This window comes from Schistocerca americana, chromosome 2, assembly GCF_021461395.2.
Source record: "Schistocerca americana isolate TAMUIC-IGC-003095 chromosome 2, iqSchAmer2.1, whole genome shotgun sequence".
In the NCBI taxonomy this organism is placed as follows: Eukaryota; Metazoa; Arthropoda; class Insecta; order Orthoptera; family Acrididae; genus Schistocerca; species Schistocerca americana.
In genome coordinates, this window is record NC_060120.1 from 352,654,498 (window position 1) to 352,675,599 (window position 21,102).

General features: G+C 49.5%; 23 non-coding genes across 23 annotated transcripts; 8 read left to right on the forward strand and 15 right to left on the reverse strand.

The window, feature by feature from the left end:
- Positions 1–513: 513 nt before the first annotated feature.
- On the reverse strand, positions 514–585 carry Trnap-cgg. Its single transcript has one exon. It is a non-coding gene; the product is annotated as a tRNA-Pro (tRNA).
- A 235-nt stretch (positions 586–820) lies between these two features.
- On the forward strand, positions 821–893 carry Trnav-uac. The gene has a single exon. It is a non-coding gene; the product is annotated as a tRNA-Val (tRNA).
- Positions 894–1,494: 601 nt separating this feature from the next.
- Trnap-ugg lies at positions 1,495–1,566 on the reverse strand. Its single transcript has one exon. It is a non-coding gene; the product is annotated as a tRNA-Pro (tRNA).
- Positions 1,567–3,211: 1,645 nt separating this feature from the next.
- On the reverse strand, positions 3,212–3,283 carry Trnap-cgg. The gene has a single exon. It is a non-coding gene; the product is annotated as a tRNA-Pro (tRNA).
- Positions 3,284–3,518: 235 nt separating this feature from the next.
- Positions 3,519–3,591, forward strand: Trnav-uac. Its single transcript has one exon. It is a non-coding gene; the product is annotated as a tRNA-Val (tRNA).
- Positions 3,592–4,192: 601 nt separating this feature from the next.
- On the reverse strand, positions 4,193–4,264 carry Trnap-ugg. Its single transcript has one exon. It is a non-coding gene; the product is annotated as a tRNA-Pro (tRNA).
- Positions 4,265–5,909: 1,645 nt separating this feature from the next.
- Positions 5,910–5,981, reverse strand: Trnap-cgg. Its single transcript has one exon. It is a non-coding gene; the product is annotated as a tRNA-Pro (tRNA).
- A 235-nt stretch (positions 5,982–6,216) lies between these two features.
- Trnav-uac lies at positions 6,217–6,289 on the forward strand. Its single transcript has one exon. It is a non-coding gene; the product is annotated as a tRNA-Val (tRNA).
- A 601-nt stretch (positions 6,290–6,890) lies between these two features.
- Trnap-ugg lies at positions 6,891–6,962 on the reverse strand. Its single transcript has one exon. It is a non-coding gene; the product is annotated as a tRNA-Pro (tRNA).
- Positions 6,963–8,606: 1,644 nt separating this feature from the next.
- On the reverse strand, positions 8,607–8,678 carry Trnap-cgg. Its single transcript has one exon. It is a non-coding gene; the product is annotated as a tRNA-Pro (tRNA).
- A 235-nt stretch (positions 8,679–8,913) lies between these two features.
- Positions 8,914–8,986, forward strand: Trnav-uac. The gene has a single exon. It is a non-coding gene; the product is annotated as a tRNA-Val (tRNA).
- Positions 8,987–9,587: 601 nt separating this feature from the next.
- Positions 9,588–9,659, reverse strand: Trnap-ugg. The gene has a single exon. It is a non-coding gene; the product is annotated as a tRNA-Pro (tRNA).
- Positions 9,660–11,303: 1,644 nt separating this feature from the next.
- Trnap-cgg lies at positions 11,304–11,375 on the reverse strand. The gene has a single exon. It is a non-coding gene; the product is annotated as a tRNA-Pro (tRNA).
- Positions 11,376–11,610: 235 nt separating this feature from the next.
- Trnav-uac lies at positions 11,611–11,683 on the forward strand. Its single transcript has one exon. It is a non-coding gene; the product is annotated as a tRNA-Val (tRNA).
- A 601-nt stretch (positions 11,684–12,284) lies between these two features.
- Positions 12,285–12,356, reverse strand: Trnap-ugg. The gene has a single exon. It is a non-coding gene; the product is annotated as a tRNA-Pro (tRNA).
- Positions 12,357–13,999: 1,643 nt separating this feature from the next.
- Positions 14,000–14,071, reverse strand: Trnap-cgg. The gene has a single exon. It is a non-coding gene; the product is annotated as a tRNA-Pro (tRNA).
- A 235-nt stretch (positions 14,072–14,306) lies between these two features.
- On the forward strand, positions 14,307–14,379 carry Trnav-uac. The gene has a single exon. It is a non-coding gene; the product is annotated as a tRNA-Val (tRNA).
- A 2,317-nt stretch (positions 14,380–16,696) lies between these two features.
- Trnap-cgg lies at positions 16,697–16,768 on the reverse strand. Its single transcript has one exon. It is a non-coding gene; the product is annotated as a tRNA-Pro (tRNA).
- Positions 16,769–17,003: 235 nt separating this feature from the next.
- Trnav-uac lies at positions 17,004–17,076 on the forward strand. Its single transcript has one exon. It is a non-coding gene; the product is annotated as a tRNA-Val (tRNA).
- A 601-nt stretch (positions 17,077–17,677) lies between these two features.
- Trnap-ugg lies at positions 17,678–17,749 on the reverse strand. The gene has a single exon. It is a non-coding gene; the product is annotated as a tRNA-Pro (tRNA).
- Positions 17,750–19,393: 1,644 nt separating this feature from the next.
- Trnap-cgg lies at positions 19,394–19,465 on the reverse strand. Its single transcript has one exon. It is a non-coding gene; the product is annotated as a tRNA-Pro (tRNA).
- A 235-nt stretch (positions 19,466–19,700) lies between these two features.
- On the forward strand, positions 19,701–19,773 carry Trnav-uac. The gene has a single exon. It is a non-coding gene; the product is annotated as a tRNA-Val (tRNA).
- A 601-nt stretch (positions 19,774–20,374) lies between these two features.
- Trnap-ugg lies at positions 20,375–20,446 on the reverse strand. The gene has a single exon. It is a non-coding gene; the product is annotated as a tRNA-Pro (tRNA).
- Positions 20,447–21,102: the final 656 nt, after the last annotated feature.

A 21,102-nucleotide genomic window follows, 5' to 3' on the forward strand; every position in this document is an offset into this window, starting at 1 on the left:
GGGCGGGTGGAATATGCAACGACAGGGGCATTGCAGGGCGGCCGCCGGCTCCTTGCGCTGTGGCGCACCGGTGGCGGCGGCGGCCTGGCTGGGCTGCTGGTGCCTCCATGTAGAGCTGCCGCCGAGCCCAGGCAAAGTGCCGCTAACGAAGCGATTGCCTTTGGTGACATCTTTTGCAATAACGACTGCGCGAATCGACGGTATCTCGTAAGGAAGGAAAGAGCAGCAGCTGCCGCCGAGCCCAGGCGCCGTGCCGAACACGCAGAAGGTCCCCGGCTCGATTGCGGGCGGAAACCCGTTTTCGTCGCACTCAGCAAGACACTTGCTACGATCTCTACTGTGACCATTTAAATCAACTTCAAACGTTCCATCAGCAGGGTGCACATGGCTCAAATGAAACATGAAACGGTTTCAGAACTGGTTGTCGGATTTTAGCGCTGACTTGGAGGCCTGGAAATGCGCGAAACAGCCGCCGCCATGCGATTTGTTACCACACCGTTGTACAAAACGCAAGGGCTCGTCCGGGATTTGAACCCGGGACCTCCTGCACCCGAAGCAGGAATCATACCCCTAGACCAACGAGCCTATTCGTTCCGAAAACGCACTGCATGTGAATGGCGCCACCTTTGATGGTCTCACCATGTAGGGCTGCAGCTCAGCCAGCGTTCTCCCTGTCTGTCGCGGTTGGATTGTTTTCATCGACGTCTTTTACTGCAGGAACTTCACGAATCGGAGGGAGCTCGTAGCCGATGCCCTTGCTAACACAGAAGAAAAACTGTTGCTATTACGAGTCTCCAGGTGGTACATGAAAAGAACCGTCGTTTCCGTGGTGTAGCGGTTATCACGTCTGCTTTACACGCAGAAGGTGCCCGGTTCGATGCCGGGCGGGAACACAACAATTTTAATCTATATTTCGGATTTCATTTCCGAGATGACCTCACGTCCGCGTATGCAGAGACAAGCAATGTTGTATGCTAGACGGATAGGGCGTCATTTTACTGTCAAATACTGTAGCTCTCTTATTGCACCGGTATTTGGTAACTGAGAACGCCCCTAGCTCCATTATGGCTGGCAAAATTTATAATCCGGTTCTTCAGGGCTACTTCAAGTGCGCTTGCTACTGGCTTTCCTGAGCTCACCCTACTCGCCTTGTCACAGCTCTGTCAAAGTGTGATACTAACTAACAATCAGAAACTCTTAGCCACGATCAATCTTACATGCCACCCCTTGGTTGTTGCCGTCGCTAGTAAGATGAGGGTAGACTGTCGCACAATTAAGCTGAATCTCCACTCACGGTGCACATATCCCGCAAAGACAACCTTGTTTTCCGTTGCATGCAAAATTACCGTCTGCCTTTCTACCGAATTCCACCTACGTACTTTACTGGCGCCGCATTCTTGTTATATCCACGTGCTATAACAGGCATCTACTCTTCATTGAGGAGCTGCAACCGGGGCTGAGTTCCACCTACGCTTCAGTACGATCAAAATGGCAGGGCTCGTCCGGTATTTGAAGCCGGGACCTCCTGCACCCAAAGCAGGAATCATACCCCTAGACCAACGAGCCACCTGGCTGGAGCAGTCAAGTTAATCCCAAGTAGTGGGCCTCACAGGGAACACAAACTTTCACGCGAATTCGCAAGATAAACGCTTTCTGCAGGCAGCACTCACCACTGTTGAGAAGAATATTAAAGGCAACGAATAAAAAGCGAAATAACTTCATCGAGCACTGCTTATGAACAGCCGGCAGTGCCTCAGTTTCGGTATGTGCTTTCTCAGGGTTAAGAGGAGGCGAATGCACTAAACAAAAGAACATCGGGGAACCAAGCACCAACTCATAACGAAAAGATTGCAAAATGTACTGCAAGCAAAATTTCCAGAAGACGGATACTGAAGACGCCGCAGACAAAAGAATTATTCTATGCAGTAACGATTATCTAGGAAGCGTGAATTGCATGTGCTGCTCCACCACACAACTTCTTTTGATACTGTTTTACTTATTCTAAATTTTCATTACCTGATCGTCTCTAAAATACTGTGCGGTTATCACCTGGTTTCCAACAGCGATAGTAGTAAGAAAATCGACTACAATGTCTTTCAAAGTAGGTCAGACACAAAAAAAAAAAAAAAATCGGAGCTGCGTGTAGCTCATGTCATTCTGCTTTCAATCGTGAATCTCCGGCTGGGAGTAGTGGCGTACTTCTGTAATCCAAGCTTCTGGGAGTCCGTTGTGTGGGAGAGATCTGGAAACAACTACAGATTCGACCGTTCCACGAGCTCAGGAACGGCCGCGATGCCTTCATCGAGCTCTGCAGATCGACAGATGATAGTGTGGAAATTTCGACAAGCGGTGGCTATGGGTTAAGAGAAGCCAAACGCACTAAACACAAGAAAGTCGGGAAACCGAAGCACACAACTCATAACGAAAAGATTGTGGAATGCAGTGCGAAAGCAAAACTTCGAGAAGACCAACTCCGAAGCCATCGGCGAGCTAGGAATTATTCCGCACAAGAAGCGATCATGTAGGAAGAGCGAGCCGAGGCTGTCGCTCGACCACACAATAAATTTTTGCTTAATCCCAATTTGCAGTACCGGTTCGACACTAGAATACTGCGCCTTGGTTCTTCCAAAAGCGATAGTAATAAGCACGTCGACTGCAGTGTCATTTGGGGTAGTGAGTCAGACATGGAGAGGATATGGGGCGGGTGGAATATGCAACGACAGGGGCATTGCAGGGCGGCCGCCGGCTCCTTGCGCTGTGGCGCACCGGTGGCGGCGGCGGCCTGGCTGGGCTGCTGGTGCCTCCATGTAGAGCTGCCGCCGAGCCCAGGCAAAGTGCCGCTAACGAAGCGATTGCCTTTGGTGACATCTTTTGCAATAACGACTGCGCGAATCGACGGTATCTCGTAAGGAAGGAAAGAGCAGCAGCTGCCGCCGAGCCCAGGCGCCGTGCCGAACACGCAGAAGGTCCCCGGCTCGATTGCGGGCGGAAACCCGTTTTCGTCGCACTCAGCAAGACACTTGCTACGATCTCTACTGTGACCATTTAAATCAACTTCAAACGTTCCATCAGCAGGGTGCACATGGCTCAAATGAAACATGAAACGGTTTCAGAACTGGTTGTCGGATTTTAGCGCTGACTTGGAGGCCTGGAAATGCGCGAAACAGCCGCCGCCATGCGATTTGTTACCACACCGTTGTACAAAACGCAAGGGCTCGTCCGGGATTTGAACCCGGGACCTCCTGCACCCGAAGCAGGAATCATACCCCTAGACCAACGAGCCTATTCGTTCCGAAAACGCACTGCATGTGAATGACGCCACCTTTGATGGTCTCACCATGTAGGGCTGCAGCTCAGCCAGCGTTCTCCCTGTCTGTCGCGGTTGGATTGTTTTCATCGACGTCTTTTACTGCAGGAACTTCACGAATCGGAGGGAGCTCGTAGCCGATGCCCTTGCTAACACAGAAGAAAAACTGTTGCTATTACGAGTCTCCGGGTGGTACATGAAAAGAACCGTCGTTTCCGTGGTGTAGCGGTTATCACATCTGCTTTACACGCAGAAGGTGCCCGGTTCGACGCCGGGCGGGAACACAACAATTTTAATCTATATTTCGGATTTCATTTCCGAGATGACCTCACGTCCGCGTATGCAGAGACAAGCAATGTTGTATGCTAGACGGATAGGGCGTCATTTTACTGTCAAATACTGTAGCTCTCTTATTGCACCGGTATTTGGTAACTGAGAACGCCCCTAGCTCCATTATGGCTGGCAAAATTTATAATCCGGTTCTTCAGGGCTACTTCAAGTGCGCTTGCTACTGGCTTTCCTGAGCTCACCCTACTCGCCTTGTCACAGCTCTGTCAAAGTGTGATACTAACTAATAATCAGAAACTCTTAGCCATGATCAATCTTACATGCCACCCCTTGGTTGTTGCCGTCGCTAGTAAGATGAGGGTAGACTGTCGCACAATTAAGCTGAATCTCCACTCACGGTGCACATATCCCGCAAAGACAACCTTGTTTTCCGTTGCATGCAAAATTACCGTCTGCCTTTCTACCGAATTCCACCTACGTACTTTACTGGCGCCGCATTCTTGTTATATCCACGTGCTATAACAGGCATGTACTCTTCATTGAGGAGCTGCAACCGGGGCTGAGTTCCACCTACGCTTCAGTACGATCAAAATGGCAGGGCTCGTCCGGGATTTGAACCCGGGACCTCCTGCACCCAAAGCAGGAATCATACCCCTAGACCAACGAGCCACCTGGCTGGAGCAGTCAAGTTAATCCCAAGTAGTGGGCCTCACAGGGAACACAAACTTTCACGCGAATTCGCAAGATAAACGCTTTCTGCAGGCAGCACTCACCACTGTTGAGAAGAATATTAAAGGCAACGAATAAAAAGCGAAATAACTTCATCGAGCACTGCTTATGAACAGCCGGCAGTGCCTCAGTTTCGGTATGTGCTTTCTCAGGGTTAAGAGGAGGCGAATGCACTAAACAAAAGAACATCGGGGAACCAAGCACCAACTCATAATGAAAAGATTGCAAAATGTACTGCAAGCAAAATTTCCAGAAGACGGATACTGAAGACGCCGCAGACAAAAGAATTATTCTATGCAGTAACGATTATCTAGGAAGCGTGAATTGCATGTGCTGCTCCACCACACAACTTCTTTTGATACTGTTTTACTTATTCTAAATTTTCATTACCTGATCGTCTCTAAAATACTGTGCGGTTATCACCTGGTTTCCAACAGCGATAGTAGTAAGAAAATCGACTACAATGTCTTTCAAAGTAGGTCAGACACAAAAAAAAAAAAAAAATCGGAGCTGCGTGTAGCTCATGTCATTCTGCTTTCAATCGTGAATCTCCGGCTGGGAGTAGTGGCGTACTTCTGTAAACCAAGCTTCTGGGAGTCCGTTGTGTGGGAGAGATCTGGAAACAACTACAGATTCGACCGTTCCACGAGCTCAGGAACGGCCGCGATGCCTTCATCGAGCTCTGCAGATCGACAGATGATAGTGTGGAAATTTCGACAAGCGGTGGCTATGGGTTAAGAGAAGCCAAACGCACTAAACACAAGAAAGTCGGGAAACCGAAGCACACAACTCATAACGAAAAGATTGTGGAATGCAGTGCGAAAGCAAAACTTCGAGAAGACCAACTCCGAAGCCATCGGCGAGCTAGGAATTATTCCGCACAAGAAGCGATCATGTAGGAAGAGCGAGCCGAGGCTGTCGCTCGACCACACAATAAATTTTTGCTTAATCCCAATTTGCAGTACCGGTTCGACACTAGAATACTGCGCCTTGGTTCTTCCAAAAGCGATAGTAATAAGCACGTCGACTGCAGTGTCATTTGGGGTAGTGAGTCAGACATGGAGAGGATATGGGGCGGGTGGAATATGCAACGACAGGGGCATTGCAGGGCGGCCGCCGGCTCCTTGCGCTGTGGCGCACCGGTGGCGGCGGCGGCCTGGCTGGGCTGCTGGTGCCTCCATGTAGAGCTGCCGCCGAGCCCAGGCAAAGTGCCGCTAACGAAGCGATTGCCTTTGGTGACATCTTTTGCAATAACGACTGCGCGAATCGACGGTATCTCGTAAGGAAGGAAAGAGCAGCAGCTGCCGCCGAGCCCAGGCGCCGTGCCGAACACGCAGAAGGTCCCCGGCTCGATTGCGGGCGGAAACCCGTTTTCGTCGCACTCAGCAAGACACTTGCTACGATCTCTACTGTGACCATTTAAATCAACTTCAAACGTTCCATCAGCAGGGTGCACATGGCTCAAATGAAACATGAAACGGTTTCAGAACTGGTTGTCGGATTTTAGCGCTGACTTGGAGGCCTGGAAATGCGCGAAACAGCCGCCGCCATGCGATTTGTTACCACACCGTTGTACAAAACGCAAGGGCTCGTCCGGGATTTGAACCCGGGACCTCCTGCACCCGAAGCAGGAATCATACCCCTAGACCAACGAGCCTATTCGTTCCGAAAACGCACTGCATGTGAATGACGCCACCTTTGATGGTCTCACCATGTAGGGCTGCAGCTCAGCCAGCGTTCTCCCTGTCTGTCGCGGTTGGATTGTTTTCATCGACGTCTTTTACTGCAGGAACTTCACGAATCGGAGGGAGCTCGTAGCCGATGCCCTTGCTAACACAGAAGAAAAACTGTTGCTATTACGAGTCTCCGGGTGGTACATGAAAAGAACCGTCGTTTCCGTGGTGTAGCGGTTATCACATCTGCTTTACACGCAGAAGGTGCCCGGTTCGACGCCGGGCGGGAACACAACAATTTTAATCTATATTTCGGATTTCATTTCCGAGATGACCTCACGTCCGCGTATGCAGAGACAAGCAATGTTGTATGCTAGACGGATAGGGCGTCATTTTACTGTCAAATACTGTAGCTCTCTTATTGCACCGGTATTTGGTAACTGAGAACGCCCCTAGCTCCATTATGGCTGGCAAAATTTATAATCCGGTTCTTCAGGGCTACTTCAAGTGCGCTTGCTACTGGCTTTCCTGAGCTCACCCTACTCGCCTTGTCACAGCTCTGTCAAAGTGTGATACTAACTAATAATCAGAAACTCTTAGCCATGATCAATCTTACATGCCACCCCTTGGTTGTTGCCGTCGCTAGTAAGATGAGGGTAGACTGTCGCACAATTAAGCTGAATCTCCACTCACGGTGCACATATCCCGCAAAGACAACCTTGTTTTCCGTTGCATGCAAAATTACCGTCTGCCTTTCTACCGAATTCCACCTACGTACTTTACTGGCGCCGCATTCTTGTTATATCCACGTGCTATAACAGGCATGTACTCTTCATTGAGGAGCTGCAACCGGGGCTGAGTTCCACCTACGCTTCAGTACGATCAAAATGGCAGGGCTCGTCCGGGATTTGAACCCGGGACCTCCTGCACCCAAAGCAGGAATCATACCCCTAGACCAACGAGCCACCTGGCTGGAGCAGTCAAGTTAATCCCAAGTAGTGGGCCTCACAGGGAACACAAACTTTCACGCGAATTCGCAAGATAAACGCTTTCTGCAGGCAGCACTCACCACTGTTGAGAAGAATATTAAAGGCAACGAATAAAAAGCGAAATAACTTCATCGAGCACTGCTTATGAACAGCCGGCAGTGCCTCAGTTTCGGTATGTGCTTTCTCAGGGTTAAGAGGAGGCGAATGCACTAAACAAAAGAACATCGGGAAACCAAGCACCAACTCATAACGAAAAGATTGCAAAATGTACTGCAAGCAAAATTTCCAGAAGACGGATACTGAAGACGCCGCAGACAAAAGAATTATTCTATGCAGTAACGATTATCTAGGAAGCGTGAATTGCATGTGCTGCTCCACCACACAACTTATTTTGATACTGTTTTACTTATTCTAAATTTTCATTACCTGATCGTCTCTAAAATACTGTGCGGTTATCACCTGGTTTCCAACAGCGATAGTAGTAAGAAAATCGACTACAATGTCTTTCAAAGTAGGTCAGACACAAAAAAAAAAAAAAATCGGAGCTGCGTGTAGCTCATGTCATTCTGCTTTCAATCGTGAATCTCCGGCTGGGAGTAGTGGCGTACTTCTGTAATCCAAGCTTCTGGGAGTCCGTTGTGTGGGAGAGATCTGGAAACAACTACAGATTCGACCGTTCCACGAGCTCAGGAACGGCCGCGATGCCTTCATCGAGCTCTGCAGATCGACAGATGATAGTGTGGAAATTTCGACAAGCGGTGGCTAAGGGTTAAGAGAAGCCAAACGCACTAAACACAAGAAAGTCGGGAAACCGAAGCACACAACTCATAACGAAAAGATTGTGGAATGCAGTGCGAAAGCAAAACTTCGAGAAGACCAACTCCGAAGCCATCGGCGAGCTAGGAATTATTCCGCACAAGAAGCGATCATGTAGGAAGAGCGAGCCGAGGCTGTCGCTCGACCACACAATAAATTTTTGCTTAATCCCAATTTGCAGTACCGGTTCGACACTAGAATACTGCGCCTCGGTTCTTCCAAAAGCGATAGTAATAAGCACGTCGACTGCAGTGTCATTTGGCGTAGTGAGTCAGACATGGAGAGGATATGGGGCGGGTGGAATATGCAACGACAGGGGCATTGCAGGGCGGCCGCCGGCTCCTTGCGCTGTGGCGCACCGGTGGCGGCGGCGGCCTGGCTGGGCTGCTGGTGCCTCCATGTAGAGCTGCCGCCGAGCCCAGGCAAAGTGCCGCTAACGAAGCGATTGCCTTTGGTGACATCTTTTGCAATAACGACTGCGCGAATCGACGGTATCTCGTAAGGAAGGAAAGAGCAGCAGCTGCCGCCGAGCCCAGGCGCCGTGCCGAACACGCAGAAGGTCCCCGGCTCGATTGCGGGCGGAAACCCGTTTTCGTCGCACTCAGCAAGACACTTGCTACGATCTCTACTGTGACCATTTAAATCAACTTCAAACGTTCCATCAGCAGGGTGCACATGGCTCAAATGAAACATGAAACGGTTTCAGAACTGGTTGTCGGATTTTAGCGCTGACTTGGAGGCCTGGAAATGCGCGAAACAGCCGCCGCCATGCGATTTGTTACCACACCGTTGTACAAAACGCAAGGGCTCGTCCGGGATTTGAACCCGGGACCTCCTGCACCCGAAGCAGGAATCATACCCCTAGACCAACGAGCCTATTCGTTCCGAAAACGCACTGCATGTGAATGACGCCACCTTTGATGGTCTCACCATGTAGGGCTGCAGCTCAGCCAGCGTTCTCCCTGTCTGTCGCGGTTGGATTGTTTTCATCGACGTCTTTTACTGCAGGAACTTCACGAATCGGAGGGAGCTCGTAGCCGATGCCCTTGCTAACACAGAAGAAAAACTGTTGCTATTACGAGTCTCCGGGTGGTACATGAAAAGAACCGTCGTTTCCGTGGTGTAGCGGTTATCACATCTGCTTTACACGCAGAAGGTGCCCGGTTCGACGCCGGGCGGGAACACAACAATTTTAATCTATATTTCGGATTTCATTTCCGAGATGACCTCACGTCCGCGTATGCAGAGACAAGCAATGTTGTATGCTAGACGGATAGGGCGTCATTTTACTGTCAAATACTGTAGCTCTCTTATTGCACCGGTATTTGGTAACTGAGAACGCCCCTAGCTCCATTATGGCTGGCAAAATTTATAATCCGGTTCTTCAGGGCTACTTCAAGTGCGCTTGCTACTGGCTTTCCTGAGCTCACCCTACTCGCCTTGTCACAGCTCTGTCAAAGTGTGATACTAACTAATAATCAGAAACTCTTAGCCATGATCAATCTTACATGCCACCCCTTGGTTGTTGCCGTCGCTAGTAAGATGAGGGTAGACTGTCGCACAATTAAGCTGAATCTCCACTCACGGTGCACATATCCCGCAAAGACAACCTTGTTTTCCGTTGCATGCAAAATTACCGTCTGCCTTTCTACCGAATTCCACCTACGTACTTTACTGGCGCCGCATTCTTGTTATATCCACGTGCTATAACAGGCATGTACTCTTCATTGAGGAGCTGCAACCGGGGCTGAGTTCCACCTACGCTTCAGTACGATCAAAATGGCAGGGCTCGTCCGGGATTTGAACCCGGGACCTCCTGCACCCAAAGCAGGAATCATACCCCTAGACCAACGAGCCACCTGGCTGGAGCAGTCAAGTTAATCCCAAGTAGTGGGCCTCACAGGGAACACAAACTTTCACGCGAATTCGCAAGATAAACGCTTTCTGCAGGCAGCACTCACCACTGTTGAGAAGAATATTAAAGGCAACGAATAAAAAGCGAAATAACTTCATCGAGCACTGCTTATGAACAGCCGGCAGTGCCTCAGTTTCGGTATGTGCTTTCTCAGGGTTAAGAGGAGGCGAATGCACTAAACAAAAGAACATCGGGAAACCAAGCACCAACTCATAACGAAAAGATTGCAAAATGTACTGCAAGCAAAATTTCCAGAAGACGGATACTGAAGACGCCGCAGACAAAAGAATTATTCTATGCAGTAACGATTATCTAGGAAGCGTGAATTGCATGTGCTGCTCCACCACACAACTTATTTTGATACTGTTTTACTTATTCTAAATTTTCATTACCTGATCGTCTCTAAAATACTGTGCGGTTATCACCTGGTTTCCAACAGCGATAGTAGTAAGAAAATCGACTACAATGTCTTTCAAAGTAGGTCAGACACAAAAAAAAAAAAAAATCGGAGCTGCGTGTAGCTCATGTCATTCTGCTTTCAATCGTGAATCTCCGGCTGGGAGTAGTGGCGTACTTCTGTAATCCAAGCTTCTGGGAGTCCGTTGTGTGGGAGAGATCTGGAAACAACTACAGATTCGACCGTTCCACGAGCTCAGGAACGGCCGCGATGCCTTCATCGAGCTCTGCAGATCGACAGATGATAGTGTGGAAATTTCGACAAGCGGTGGCTAAGGGTTAAGAGAAGCCAAACGCACTAAACACAAGAAAGTCGGGAAACCGAAGCACACAACTCATAACGAAAAGATTGTGGAATGCAGTGCGAAAGCAAAACTTCGAGAAGACCAACTCCGAAGCCATCGGCGAGCTAGGAATTATTCCGCACAAGAAGCGATCATGTAGGAAGAGCGAGCCGAGGCTGTCGCTCGACCACACAATAAATTTTTGCTTAATCCCAATTTGCAGTACCGGTTCGACACTAGAATACTGCGCCTTGGTTCTTCCAAAAGCGATAGTAATAAGCACGTCGACTGCAGTGTCATTTGGGGTAGTGAGTCAGACATGGAGAGGATATGGGGCGGGTGGAATATGCAACGACAGGGGCATTGCAGGGCGGCCGCCGGCTCCTTGCGCTGTGGCGCACCGGTGCCGGCGGCGGCCTGGCTGGGCTGCTGGTGCCTCCATGTAGAGCTGCCGCCGAGCCCAGGCAAAGTGCCGCTAACGAAGCGATTGCCTTTGGTGACATCTTTTGCAATAACGACTGCGCGAATCGACGGTATCTCGTAAGGAAGGAAAGAGCAGCAGCTGCCGCCGAGCCCAGGCGCCGTGCCGAACACGCAGAAGGTCCCCGGCTCGATTGCGGGCGGAAACCCGTTTTCGTCGCACTCAGCAAGACACTTGCTACGATCTCTACTGTGACCATTTAAATCAACTTCAAACGTTCCATCAGCAGGGTGCACATGGCTCAAATGAAACATGAAACGGTTTCAGAACTGGTTGTCGGATTTTAGCGCTGACTTGGAGGCCTGGAAATGCGCGAAACAGCCGCCGCCATGCGATTTGTTACCACACCGTTGTACAAAACGCAAGGGCTCGTCCGGGATTTGAACCCGGGACCTCCTGCACCCGAAGCAGGAATCATACCCCTAGACCAACGAGCCTATTCGTTCCGAAAACGCACTGCATGTGAATGACGCCACCTTTGATGGTCTCACCATGTAGGGCTGCAGCTCAGCCAGCGTTCTCCCTGTCTGTCGCGGTTGGATTGTTTTCATCGACGTCTTTTACTGCAGGAACTTCACGAATCGGAGGGAGCTCGTAGCCGATGCCCTTGCTAACACAGAAGAAAAACTGTTGCTATTACGAGTCTCCGGGTGGTACATGAAAAGAACCGTCGTTTCCGTGGTGTAGCGGTTATCACATCTGCTTTACACGCAGAAGGTGCCCGGTTCGACGCCGGGCGGGAACACAACAATTTTAATCTATATTTCGGATTTCATTTCCGAGATGACCTCACGTCCGCGTATGCAGAGACAAGCAATGTTGTATGCTAGACGGATAGGGCGTCATTTTACTGTCAAATACTGTAGCTCTCTTATTGCACCGGTATTTGGTAACTGAGAACGCCCCTAGCTCCATTATGGCTGGCAAAATTTATAATCCGGTTCTTCAGGGCTACTTCAAGTGCGCTTGCTACTGGCTTTCCTGAGCTCACCCTACTCGCCTTGTCACAGCTCTGTCAAAGTGTGATACTAACTAATAATCAGAAACTCTTAGCCATGATCAATCTTACATGCCACCCCTTGGTTGTTGCCGTCGCTAGTAAGATGAGGGTAGACTGTCGCACAATTAAGCTGAATCTCCACTCACGGTGCACATATCCCGCAAAGACAACCTTGTTTTCCGTTGCATGCAAAATTACCGTCTGCCTTTCTACCGAATTCCACCTACGTACTTTACTGGCGCCGCATTCTTGTTATATCCACGTGCTATAACAGGCATGTACTCTTCATTGAGGAGCTGCAACCGGGGCTGAGTTCCACCTACGCTTCAGTACGATCAAAATGGCAGGGCTCGTCCGGGATTTGAACCCGGGACCTCCTGCACCCAAAGCAGGAATCATACCCCTAGACCAACGAGCCACCTGGCTGGAGCAGTCAAGTTAATCCCAAGTAGTGGGCCTCACAGGGAACACAAACTTTCACGCGAATTCGCAAGATAAACGCTTTCTGCAGGCAGCACTCACCACTGTTGAGAAGAATATTAAAGGCAACGAATAAAAAGCGAAATAACTTCATCGAGCACTGCTTATGAACAGCCGGCAGTGCCTCAGTTTCGGTATGTGCTTTCTCAGGGTTAAGAGGAGGCGAATGCACTAAACAAAAGAACATCGGGAAACCAAGCACCAACTCATAACGAAAAGATTGCAAAATGTACTGCAAGCAAAATTTCCAGAAGACGGATACTGAAGACGCCGCAGACAAAAGAATTATTCTATGCAGTAACGATTATCTAGGAAGCGTGAATTGCATGTGCTGCTCCACCACACAACTTATTTTGATACTGTTTTACTTATTCTAAATTTTCATTACCTGATCGTCTCTAAAATACTGTGCGGTTATCACCTGGTTTCCAACAGCGATAGTAGTAAGAAAATCGACTACAATGTCTTTCAAAGTAGGTCAGACACAAAAAAAAAAAAAATCTGAGCTGCGTGTAGCTCATGTCATTCTGCTTTCAATCGTGAATCTCCGGCTGGGAGTAGTGGCGTACTTCTGTAATCCAAGCTTCTGGGAGTCCGTTGTGTGGGAGAGATCTGGAAACAACTACAGATTCGACCGTTCCACGAGCTCAGGAACGGCCGCGATGCCTTCATCGAGCTCTGCAGATCGACAGATGATAGTGTGGAAATTTCGACAAGCGGTGGCTAAGGGTTAAGAGAAGCCAAACGCACTAAACACAAGAAAGTCGGGAAACCGAAGCACACAACTCATAACGAAAAGATTGTGGAATGCAGTGCGAAAGCAAAACTTCGAGAAGACCAACTCCGAAGCCATCGGCGAGCTAGGAATTATTCCGCACAAGAAGCGATCATGTAGGAAGAGCGAGCCGAGGCTGTCGCTCGACCACACAATAAATTTTTGCTTAATCCCAATTTGCAGTACCGGTTCGACACTAGAATACTGCGCCTTGGTTCTTCCAAAAGCGATAGTAATAAGCACGTCGACTGCAGTGTCATTTGGGGTAGTGAGTCAGACATGGAGAGGATATGGGGCGGGTGGAATATGCAACGACAGGGGCATTGCAGGGCGGCCGCCGGCTCCTTGCGCTGTGGCGCACCGGTGCCGGCGGCGGCCTGGCTGGGCTGCTGGTGCCTCCATGTAGAGCTGCCGCCGAGCCCAGGCAAAGTGCCGCTAACGAAGCGATTGCCTTTGGTGACATCTTTTGCAATAACGACTGCGCGAATCGACGGTATCTCGTAAGGAAGGAAAGAGCAGCAGCTGCCGCCGAGCCCAGGCGCCGTGCCGAACACGCAGAAGGTCCCCGGCTCGATTGCGGGCGGAAACCCGTTTTCGTCGCACTCAGCAAGACACTTGCTACGATCTCTACTGTGACCATTTAAATCAACTTCAAACGTTCCATCAGCAGGGTGCACATGGCTCAAATGAAACATGAAACGGTTTCAGAACTGGTTGTCGGATTTTAGCGCTGACTTGGAGGCCTGGAAATGCGCGAAACAGCCGCCGCCATGCGATTTGTTACCACACCGTTGTACAAAACGCAAGGGCTCGTCCGGGATTTGAACCCGGGACCTCCTGCACCCGAAGCAGGAATCATACCCCTAGACCAACGAGCCTATTCGTTCCGAAAACGCACTGCATGTGAATGACGCCACCTTTGATGGTCTCACCATGTAGGGCTGCAGCTCAGCCAGCGTTCTCCCTGTCTGTCGCGGTTGGATTGTTTTCATCGACGTCTTTTACTGTAGGAACTTCACGAATCGGAGGGAGCTCGTAGCCGATGCCCTTGCTAACACAGAAGAAAAACTGTTGCTATTACGAGTCTCCGGGTGGTACATGAAAAGAACCGTCGTTTCCGTGGTGTAGCGGTTATCACGTCTGCTTTACACGCAGAAGGTGCCCGGTTCGATGCCGGGCGGGAACACAACAATTTTAATCTATATTTCGGATTTCATTTCCGAGATGACCTCACGTCCGCGTATGCAGAGACAAGCAATGTTGTATGCTAGACGGATAGGGCGTCATTTTACTGTCAAATACTGTAGCTCTCTTATTGCACCGGTATTTGGTAACTGAGAACGCCCCTAGCTCCATTATGGCTGGCAAAATTTATAATCCGGTTCTTCAGGGCTACTTCAAGTGCGCTTGCTACTGGCTTTCCTGAGCTCACCCTACTCGCCTTGTCACAGCTCTGTCAAAGTGTGATACTAACTAATAATCAGAAACTCTTAGCCACGATCAATCTTACATGCCACCCCTTGGTTGTTGCCGTCGCTAGTAAGATGAGGGTAGACTGTCGCACAATTAAGCTGAATCTCCACTCACGGTGCACATATCCCGCAAAGACAACCTTGTTTTCCGTTGCATGCAAAATTACCGTCTGCCTTTCTACCGAATTCCACCTACGTACTTTACTGGCGCCGCATTCTTGTTATATCCACGTGCTATAACAGGCATCTACTCTTCATTGAGGAGCTGCAACCGGGGCTGAGTTCCACCTACGCTTCAGCACGATCAAAATGGCAGGGCTGGCCCGGGATTTGAACCCGGGACCTCCTGCACCCAAAGCAGGAATCATACCCCTAGACCAACGAGCCACCTGGCTGGAGCTGTCAAGTTAATCCCAAGTAGTGGGCCTCACAGGGAACACAAACTTTTACGCGAATTCGCAAGATAAACGCTTTCTGCAGGCAGCACTCACCACTGTTGAGAAGAATATTAAAGGCAACGAATAAAAAGCGAAATAACCTCATCGAGCACTGCTTATGAGCAGCCGGCAGTGCCTCAGTTTCGGTATGTGCTTTCTCAGGGTTAAGAGGAGGCGAATGCACTAAACAAAAGAACATCGGGAAACCAAGCACCAACTCATAACGAAAAGATTGCAAAATGTACTGCAAGCAAAATTTCCAGAAGACGGATACTGAAGACGCCGCAGACAAAAGAATTATTCTATGCAGTAACGATTATCTAGGAAGCGTGAATTGCATGTGCTGCTCCACCACACAACTTCTTTTGATACTGTTTTACTTATTCTAAATTTTCATTACCTGATCGTCTCTAAAATACTGTGCGGTTATCACCTGGTTTCCAACAGCGATAGTAGTAAGAAAATCGACTACAATGTCTTTCAAAGTAGGTCAGACACAAAAAAAAAAAAAAATCGGAGCTGCGTGTAGCTCATGTCATTCTGCTTTCAATCGTGAGTCTCCGGCTGGGAGTAGTGGCGTACTTCTGTAATCCAAGCTTCTGGGAGTCCGTTGTGTGGGAGAGATCTGGAAACAACTACAGATTCGACCGTTCCACGAGCTCAGGAACGGCCGCGATGCCTTCATCGAGCTCTGCAGATCGACAGATGATAGTGTGGAAATTTCGACAAGCGGTGGCTAAGGGTTAAGAGAAGCCAAACGCACTAAACACAAGAAAGTCGGGAAACCGAAGCACACAACTCATAACGAAAAGATTGTGGAATGCAGTGCGAAAGCAAAACTTCGAGAAGACCAACTCCGAAGCCATCGGCGAGCTAGGAATTATTCCGCACAAGAAGCGATCATGTAGGAAGAGCGAGCCGAGGCTGTCGCTCGACCACACAATAAATTTTTGCTTAATCCCAATTTGCAGTACCGGTTCGACACTAGAATACTGCGCCTTGGTTCTTCCAAAAGCGATAGTAATAGGCACGTCGACTGCAGTGTCATTTGGGGTAGTGAGTCAGACATGGAGAGGATATGGGGCGGGTGGAATATGCAACGACAGGGGCATTGCAGGGCGGCCGCCGGCTCCTTGCGCTGTGGCGCACCGGTGCCGGCGGCGGCCTGGCTGGGCTGCTGGTGCCTCCATGTAGAGCTGCCGCCGAGCCCAGGCAAAGTGCCGCTAACGAAGCGATTGCCTTTGGTGACATCTTTTGCAATAACGACTGCGCGAATCGACGGTATCTCGTAAGGAAGGAAAGAGCAGCAGCTGCCGCCGAGCCCAGGCGCCGTGCCGAACACGCAGAAGGTCCCCGGCTCGATTGCGGGCGGAAACCCGTTTTCGTCGCACTCAGCAAGACACTTGCTACGATCTCTACTGTGACCATTTAAATCAACTTCAAACGTTCCATCAGCAGGGTGCACATGGCTGAAATGAAACATGAAACGGTTTCAGAACTGGTTGTCGGATTTTAGCGCTGACTTGGAGGCCTGGAAATGCGCGAAACAGCCGCCGCCATGCGATTTGTTACCACACCGTTGTACAAAACGCAAGGGCTCGTCCGGGATTTGAACCCCGGACCCCCTGCACCCGAAGCAGGAATCATACCCCTAGACCAACGAGCCTATTCGTTCCGAAAACGCACTGCATGTGAATGACGCCACCTTTGATGGTCTCACCATGTAGGGCTGCAGCTCAGCCAGCGTTCTCCCTGTCTGTCGCGGTTGGATTGTTTTCATCGACGTCTTTTACTGCAGGAACTTCACGAATCGGAGGGAGCTCGTAGCCGATGCCCTTGCTAACACAGAAGAAAAACTGTTGCTATTACGAGTCTCCGGGTGGTACATGAAAAGAACCGTCGTTTCCGTGGTGTAGCGGTTATCACATCTGCTTTACACGCAGAAGGTGCCCGGTTCGACGCCGGGCGGGAACACAACAATTTTAATCTATATTTCGGATTTCATTTCCGAGATGACCTCACGTCCGCGTATGCAGAGACAAGCAATGTTGTATGCTAGACGGATAGGGCGTCATTTTACTGTCAAATACTGTAGCTCTCTTATTGCACCGGTGTTTGGTAACTGAGAACGCCCCTAGCTCCATTATGGCTGGCAAAATTTATAATCCGGTTCTTCAGGGCTACTTCAAGTGCGCTTGCTACTGGCTTTCCTGAGCTCACCCTACTCGCCTTGTCACAGCTCTGTCAAAGTGTGATGCTAACTAATAATGAGAAACTCTTAGCCACGCTCAATCTTACATGCCACCCCTTGGTTGTTGCCGTCGCTAGTAAGATGAGGGTAGACTGTCGCACAATTAAGCTGAATCTCCACTCACGGTGCACATATCCCGCAAAGACAACCTTGTTTTCCGTTGCATGCAAAATTACCGTCTGCCTTTCTACCGAATTCCACCTACGTACTTTACTGGCGCCGCATTCTTGTTATATCCACGTGCTATAACAGGCATCTACTCTTCATTGAGGAGCTGCAACCGGGGCTGAGTTCCACCTACGCTTCAGCACGATCAAAATGGCAGGGCTCGTCCGGGATTTGAACCCGGGACCTCCTGCACCCAAAGCAGGAATCATACCCCTAGACCAACGAGCCACCTGGCTGGAGCTGTCAAGTTAATCCCAAGTAGTGGGCCTCACAGGGAACACAAACTTTTACGCGAATTCGCAAGATAAACGCTTTCTGCAGGCAGCACTCACCACTGTTGAGAAGAATATTAAAGGCAACGAATAAAAAGCAAAATAACCTCATCGAGCACTGCTTATGAACAGCCGGCAGTGCCTCAGTTTCGGTATGTGCTTTCTCAGGGTTAAGAGGAGGCGAATGCACTAAACAAAAGAACATCGGGAAACCAAGCACCAACTCATAACGAAAAGATTGCAAAATGTACTGCAAGCAAAATTTCCAGAAGACGGATACTGAAGACGCCGCAGACAAAAGAATTATTCTATGCAGTAACGATTATCTAGGAAGCGTGAATTGCATGTGCTGCTCCACCACACAACTTCTTTTGATACTGTTTTACTTATTCTAAATTTTCATTACCTGATCGTCTCTAAAATACTGTGCGGTTATCACCTGGTTTCCAACAGCGATAGTAGTAAGAAAATCGACTACAATGTCTTTCAAAGTAGGTCAGACACAAAAAAAAAAAAAAATCGGAGCTGCGTGTAGCTCATGTCATTCTGCTTTCAATCGTGAATCTCCGGCTGGGAGTAGTGGCGTACTTCTGTAATCCAAGCTTCTGGGAGTCCGTTGTGTGGGAGAGATCTGGAAACAACTACAGATTCGACCGTTCCACGAGCTCAGGAACGGCCGCGATGCCTTCATCGAGCTCTGCAGATCGACAGATGATAGTGTGGAAATTTCGACAAGCGGTGGCTAAGGGTTAAGAGAAGCCAAACGCACTAAACACAAGAAAGTCGGGAAACCGAAGCACACAACTCATAACGAAAAGATTGTGGAATGCAGTGCGAAAGCAAAACTTGGAGAAGACCAACTCCGAAGCCATCGGCGAGCTAGGAATTATTCCGCACAAGAAGCGATCATGTAGGAAGAGCGAGCCGAGGCTGTCGCTCGACCACACAATAAATTTTTGCTTAATCCCAATTTGCAGTACCGGTTCGACACTAGAATACTGCGCCTTGGTTCTTCCAAAAGCGATAGTAATAAGCACGTCGACTGCAGTGTCATTTGGGGTAGTGAGTCAGACATGGAGAGGATATGGGGCGGGTGGAATATGCAACGACAGGGGCATTGCAGGGCGGCCGCCGGCTCCTTGCGCTGTGGCGCACCGGTGGCGGCGGCGGCCTGGCTGGGCTGCTGGTGCCTCCATGTAGAGCTGCCGCCGACCCCAGGCAAAGTGCCGCTAACGAAGCGATTGCCTTTGGTGACATCTTTTGCAATAACGACTGCGCGAATCGACGGTATCTCGTAAGGAAGGAAAGAGCAGCAGCTGCCGCCGAGCCCAGGCGCCGTGCCGAACACGCAGAAGGTCCCCGGCTCGATTGCGGGCGGAAACCCGTTTTCGTCGCACTCAGCAAGACACTTGCTACGATCTCTACTGTGACCATTTAAATCAACTTCAAACGTTCCATCAGCAGGGTGCACATGGCTCAAATGAAACATGAAACGGTTTCAGAACTGGTTGTCGGATTTTAGCGCTGACTTGGAGGCCTGGAAATGCGCGAAACAGCCGCCGCCATGCGATTTGTTACCACACCGTTGTACAAAACGCAAGGGCTCGTCCGGGATTTGAACCCGGGACCTCCTGCACCCGAAGCAGGAATCATACCCCTAGACCAACGAGCCTATTCGTTCCGAAAACGCACTGCATGTGAATGACGCCACCTTTGATGGTCTCACCATGTAGGGCTGCAGCTCAGCCAGCGTTCTCCCTGTCTGTCGCGGTTGGATTGTTTTCATCGACGTCTTTTACTGCAGGAACTTCACGAATCGGAGGGAGCTCGTAGCCGATGCCCTTGCTAACACAGAAGAAAAACTGTTGCTATTACGAGTCTCCGGGTGGTACATGAAAAGAACCGTCGTTTCCGTGGTGTAGCGGTTATCACGTCTGCTTTACACGCAGAAGGTGCCCGGATCGATGCCGGGCGGGAACACAACAATTTTAATCTATATTTCGGATTTCATTTCCGAGATGACCTCACGTCCGCGTATGCAGAGACAAGCAATGTTGTATGCTAGACGGATAGGGCGTCATTTTACTGTCAAATACTGTAGCTCTCTTATTGCACCGGCATTTGGTAACTGAGAACGCCCCTAGCTCCATTATGGCTGGCAAAATTTATAATCCGGTTCTTCAGGGCTACTTCAAGTGCGCTTGCTACTGGCTTTCCTGAGCTCACCCTACTCGCCTTGTCACAGCTCTGTCAAAGTGTGATACTAACTAATAATCAGAAACTCTTAGCCACGATCAATCTTACATGCCACCCCTTGGTTGTTGCCGTCGCTAGTAAGATGAGGGTAGACTGTCGCACAATTAAGCTGAATCTCCACTCACGGTGCACATATCCCGCAAAGACAACCTTGTTTTCCGTTGCATGCAAGATTACCGTCTGCCTTTCTACCGAATTCCACCTACGTACTTTACTGGCGCCGCATTCTTGTTATATCCACGTGCTATAACAGGCATCTACTCTTTATTGAGGAGCTGCAACCGGGGCTGAGTTCCACCTACGCTTCAGCACGATCAAAATGGCAGGGCTCGTCCGGGATTTGAACCCGGGACCTCCTGCACCCAAAGCAGGAATCATACCCCTAGACCAACGAGCCACCTGGCTGGAGCTGTCAAGTTAATCCCAAGTAGTGGGCCTCACAGGGAACACAAACTTTTACGCGAATTCGCAAGATAAACGCTTTCTGCAGGCAGCACTCACCACTGTTGAGAAGAATATTAAAGGCAACGAATAAAAAGCAAAATAACCTCATCGAGCACTGCTTATGAACAGCCGGCAGTGCCTCAGTTTCGGTATGTGCTTTCTCAGGGTTAAGAGGAGGCGAATGCACTAAACAAAAGAACATCGGGAAACCAAGCACCAACTCATAACGAAAAGATTGCAAAATGTACTGCAAGCAAAATTTCCAGAAGACGGATACTGAAGACGCCGCAGACAAAAGAATTATTCTATGCAGTAACGATTATCTAGGAAGCGTGAATTGCATGTGCTGCTCCACCACACAACTTCTTTTGATACTGTTTTACTTATTCTAAATTTTCATTACCTGATCGTCTCTAAAATACTGTGCGGTTATCACCTGGTTTCCAACAGCGATAGTAGTAAGAAAATCGACTACAATGTCTTTCAAAGTAGGTCAGACACAAAAAAAAAAAAAAATCGGAGCTGCGTGTAGCTCATGTCATTCTGCTTTCAATCGTGAATCTCCGGCTGGGAGTAGTGGCGTACTTCTGTAATCCAAGCTTCTGGGAG